The sequence below is a fragment of the Zeus faber genome (genome assembly GCF_960531495.2).
Source record: "Zeus faber genome assembly, chromosome: 17".
Lineage (NCBI taxonomy): Eukaryota > Metazoa > Chordata > Actinopteri > Zeiformes > Zeidae > Zeus > Zeus faber.
The window spans coordinates 29,570,872-29,576,108 of NC_137204.1; positions in this window are offsets into that span (position 1 = coordinate 29,570,872).

Genomic DNA, 5,237 nt, shown 5'->3' on the forward strand with positions numbered 1-5,237 from the left:
TTCTAGCATCCCTCAGACAGTTCAACACAATGCAATCTCTCCGGGCCCAGTATGGTTTCCCTGTGGAACCCCTTCTGTTATTGTAAACGCCTTCTCAAGGACTTAACAAGCTTTTGGGGAACCCTCACAGGATTTAAAACACTCCAATCTCCAGAGGAACCAGTAATGTTCCCTGTGGTGCTCCTTCGCTGAATTACCACATTCTGAGAGGTCCTTCACGACCGTGACGATTCCCGCGGATTTCCTGGGAAACACATTAGGAATGTTTTCTTTTGGAAGGGAACCACCGGGGTGTGGTCTCCTTCTGGACAATATAACAACATAACGAATCCTCTTCAACCTCACCGTGCCGCACCGCGTTGTACTGGATGTCCAAACTGCTTCTAACTGGTAGAAACCTGGTGACTCCCAAAGAAAATGAATAATTAGACCCTGAGTTCTCTGATTGGCTCAAAATGCACCTCCTCTGTGATAAAATGTTATAACTGCTAATCTGCTTTAAGGTGACCACGCCCCCAAGGAGTGTTTAGAAAATCCACATTATTACTTTGTAATTGTACAACATTATACTGTAACCTTAATGTAATCACTACTGCTGCCATTAATGCTCCTCCTTCCTCTTCCCAAACCTGTCGCACTTTGTTGCCATCTACTGACGGTCTACTGACAGTCCGCTGACTTCTACTGACGGTCTACTGACGTCTATTGATGTCTACTGACAGTCTGCGGAAGTCTACTGACATCTGTCGAAGGTCTACCGAGAGTCTGCTAACGGTCTACTGACAGTCTACTGATGGTCTACTGAGAGTCTGCCGATGTCAACTGACGTCTGCTGATGGTCTACTGACAGTCTGCCAATGTCAACTGACGTCTGCTGATGTCTACTGATGGTCTAATGACGTCTGCTGACGATCTACTGACAGTCTGCTGACGTGAACTGACATCGGCTGATGTCTACTGATGGTGTAGTGAAGGTCTACTAACATTTGCCGACGGTCTTCTGACAGTCTACTGATGGTCTACTGACAGTCTGCTGATGTCAACTGACGTCTGCTGATGTCAACTGACGTCTACTGATGGTCTAATGACATCTGCTGGCGTCTACTGACTTGTGCTGACTCACTGCTGACGCCTACTGACGTCTTTTGGCGGTCTACTGACAGTATATTGATTTCTGCTGGCGTCTGCTGACATCTACTGACGGTCTGCGGATAGTCTATTGATGGTCTACTGACGTCTATTGACGTCTGCTGACTGTCTGCTGACAGTCCACTCACTACTGACAATAACAGATGCTCCACTGAAGTCAAACGTCTGAGTTTTCCCAGAATGCTTTGTAACGTCTATAAAGTATTTTGTTAAAGTCACGTTTGGGCTGAGATTCTGTTGGAGTTCACCTCGTTGATCTGTGTTTTCATGCTAACTGTTGCGCTAACTTCAAAGTTTCTCTTTGTGGTGAAAATGTAGCGATGCCGTCTACAACTGTACTTTACTTATGTTCCATAAAATGTACTTATTTATTGAAGTTGAATGTATCGCCAGAGAGGCTAGAGCCCCCATCTGACCCTCTGGAGTGCCATTGAGCAAGTCATTCAATCTCCACCGCCCAAGGAGGCTCTTTTTCTGCCGACAGGATAAAAGTTTCCCATTACAATATTAAGGGATAAGTTGACTACTTTGCTATTTTTCTGCTGCAGCTTCTCGCTGTGATTCAGTGCAGTCCAATGAGCCAAACGATTGGACTCAAAAAAAACAACAACCTTTAAATCTCCTTCTTAGAAAAAAGGAAACTCACAATATTGACAGAAAGTTTTTCTCTGTTAAAATCGAAAGTAAAATGGGTCACATGAATTTTATCAGATTGTTCTGGGTTTAATTGACTCTTTGACAAAATAAACCAACAAAAATGTAGTGGACAAGAAACAGGAAGTTGTGTAACTTCCTACGGTCTCTTCCGTCGCTTCCTCCTAACCCTAACCTACTGCAGGCAACTTTTTGCTCTGTATCTACTGTGGAAATTGCAAAATGTAGTTTGAAATAAAATATAATACTAGTTACTTAAAACATATAAAAAGGAGAAAGTTTCAAATTAAACTTGTTTTTTGAAGTCGTAAACGTTTGCCCCATTGGACTGCATTCAAAGACACCCAACAAGATCCAACCTTTAATGTTGCAGTTGGGCTTGCATCCTATTTATTGTTAAAAGTTGTAAATAATTTGGCCACTCCCAAGCTAATAGAATACCATCACATCTAAATATCAACACGAAGAATTTGTCATTTCATGATAAATAAATATTAATAATAAACAGAAATACATGTAATGTAATGTACAACAGTTAGCATGAAAACAACTTTTTGGACTCAGAACTCCCAAAGTTTTTGTTTCGTTAATTTTATTCTATTTCAAAATCTTTATATTCTGGTGGGGATTCTGACTTATGTCACACTGGCAACTTCATTGTTTTATTTTGCGTGCAGCTTTTTACCACTTTACACAAACTCCACGGCGATCCACACTGATATTGTTTGTGTTTCATTTTAGTTTATTTACTTTTTTTAGTTAATTTCCCACGATACATTTTGGCTGTTGTGAGTGTATTCGATTGTACTGTTCTGAATTTAAATGTATTAATGTGTTTGCTTTATGAAATGGAGGACGAATGGAAAACGCTCCCTCTGTTTTACAAAATAAATCTATTTTTTAAACACAACATTTGTCATTGCATTTTCTGTTTTGGGAAGATTGTTTAGAAACTCTCAAAATTGTTTATAAAAATTGTGGGTTTTTTTTTCTTTGTCCAAAGTCTTAAAATTGTGTTTTTTAAAGATAGAAATGTGTTTTAATATCTGTACTATGGTAGGGGCACTCTGTGTGAAGGGTTCAGACACTGCCTTTCAGTGCTGCCGTCATAGATTCCACCCAAGTCACCACCATTGTTCCTTAAATCAGATGACCGGAGGAGACAACATCACTTGGTAAGACTCATTGGCCCAAAGATATAAGTCGCTCTAAGAGGTCTTCAGGGTTCAATGCAGAGTGACCTTTAACAGGCTCCACCCTGAGGGTTGCCGGAGACCAGGATCGACTGTGAAGGCGACCCGGCCGATTCGGCCATCTGACCGGATGTCGGATGGCCGAATCGACTCCCTCTCCACCCTGATAGCCGAACAGCATCACCAATAGTGGCTGCTGAGAAAAGACGCTGGAAGCTGAGCGCCTGAGGTTTGGGAGTTCAGGGTTCGATGCCAAATGAGCTTTTGAAGGACGGTACCCCGCAGCCTCCGGGGGTAGGGGTTTTCCGAGAGAAAGCAGCGAAACATTTTGGAGTTTAGTTAAGAGTTGAGAGGTCATGTGTGTTTTGAAGAACATCAGGCAATACCTACGCCCGGTATTGCGGCCGGAGGGACTGCCACCTACTGAATACTACACCACCACCTACCTACAGCATACTACACCACCGCCTATAGGTAGGCGGTGGTGTAGTATACAGAAGGTGGTATGTTACTACCATCTAAGGTGTGTCAGAATGCAGTCTACTGATTTACCATCAGTCTGTCTGACATTAAGGTTTAGGTGCAGTGAAACAGCATCCCTACTGCAACTCTGAGGTGTTTCAAAAAGTTGCTCTCAGAAAACCCCCTGGCATTGGTGTTTTTCAGAGGTTTGAGGGTACCTTATACGTATTTTTCAAAATCATACTTGGCACCGAACCCTGAAATCACAAACCTCAAGTGCTCACCTTCAAGCAGCTTTCCTCTTTGAACCAATGAGTCCTACTAAAAATGGGTCGTCTTCTCCAATCATCTGATTGGTAAAGGTACAGGACTTGGATGGAAAAATGGAGACTTTAAACTGTGAAGGCAGAGCTTGAACCATCACGCCACTAGGTCACCATCACGCTCCACCCTTGTATTCGGGCGCATTTAAACGCACCATGAGGTGCGGCCTTTCGATAGCTCACCTGGCATCCATCCCTCGAGTGCTAGAAACCCGAAACCCGCCGACAGCGAGCCACTGAGTCTTTAGAAGCTTGGTTGTTTCCTCCAATCATTTGATGATTGAAGACAAGACCCAGGACTTGGGTGAAAAAGGGGCACTCTATAGTATTTTCTCGAACGTACTGGTACTCTAGAGGGCACTCTTAGTGTTTTCTCTAACGTACTGGTACTCTGGAGGGCTTCTATAGTGTTTTCTCTGATGTATTGGTGCTCTAGAGGGCACTCTATAGTATTGTTTCTAACGTACTGGTACTCCGGAGGGCACTCTATAGTGTTTTCTCTAATGTACTGGAACTCTAGTGTTTTCTCGAATGAATTGGTACTCTAGAGGGCACTCTATAGTGTTTTCTCTAATGTACTGGTAGTCTAAGGGCACTCTACTGTCTTCCCTAATGTAATGGTAATCAAAAGTCACTCTATAGTGTTTTTTCCAACATACTGGTACTCTAGAGGGCACTCTATAGTGTTTTCTCTAACTCACTGGTAGTCTAAGGGCACTCTAAGGGCACATTCACTGCGTTCTTTCGACCAAAGGAGCATAACGGAGGCTCTCTCTCTCTCTGACAAGAGTAGACACGACTTCTCAGCTGCAGCAACAATTCACCTTAACTTCACCATGATATCTTCAGGATTTCTCCAAAACGACCCAACAAGTCAAGACAACTTTATTTATAAAAGCATGTTTGCCTTCAAACACAAGCAGGTTTGACCAAAGTGTCGTCAAAACTACATTCAATAAAATAAATCATATGAAACTGAACTTGCTCTGACGAAAACCTCACTCCAACCTTCATGCACAAGCACACAAGAGTAGACACGTCTCCTCAGCTGCAGCAACAATTCACCTTCAACATCACCTTTGTTTATAAAAACCTGTTTGTGTTTAAAAGAATGTAAAGAATGTGTCTTTCTAAACTTACGGCTGCTGTTAATGTGCCCGACAGACAGGAAATCATGATGAGGGATCCAAGAACTATCATGATGTTTCTGTTTCCCATCTATTGATTTCATGTTGATGGATCATATTTCAAGCTAATAATTGAGGATGTTTTGTGCAGAGTTTAAATAAATCTCTTGAATTTCCGGTTTTAATCAATGCTTGCAGCCTCATCATGTATCAAAATCCAGTTTATTTGTGTAAAATTAACAAAATCCCAAAAGTCATAAAAAAATAAATGCTGTTCTTTTAAATCAGTGAACAAGTTCAACAATCCACTGTACATTGGTTTTGACTCC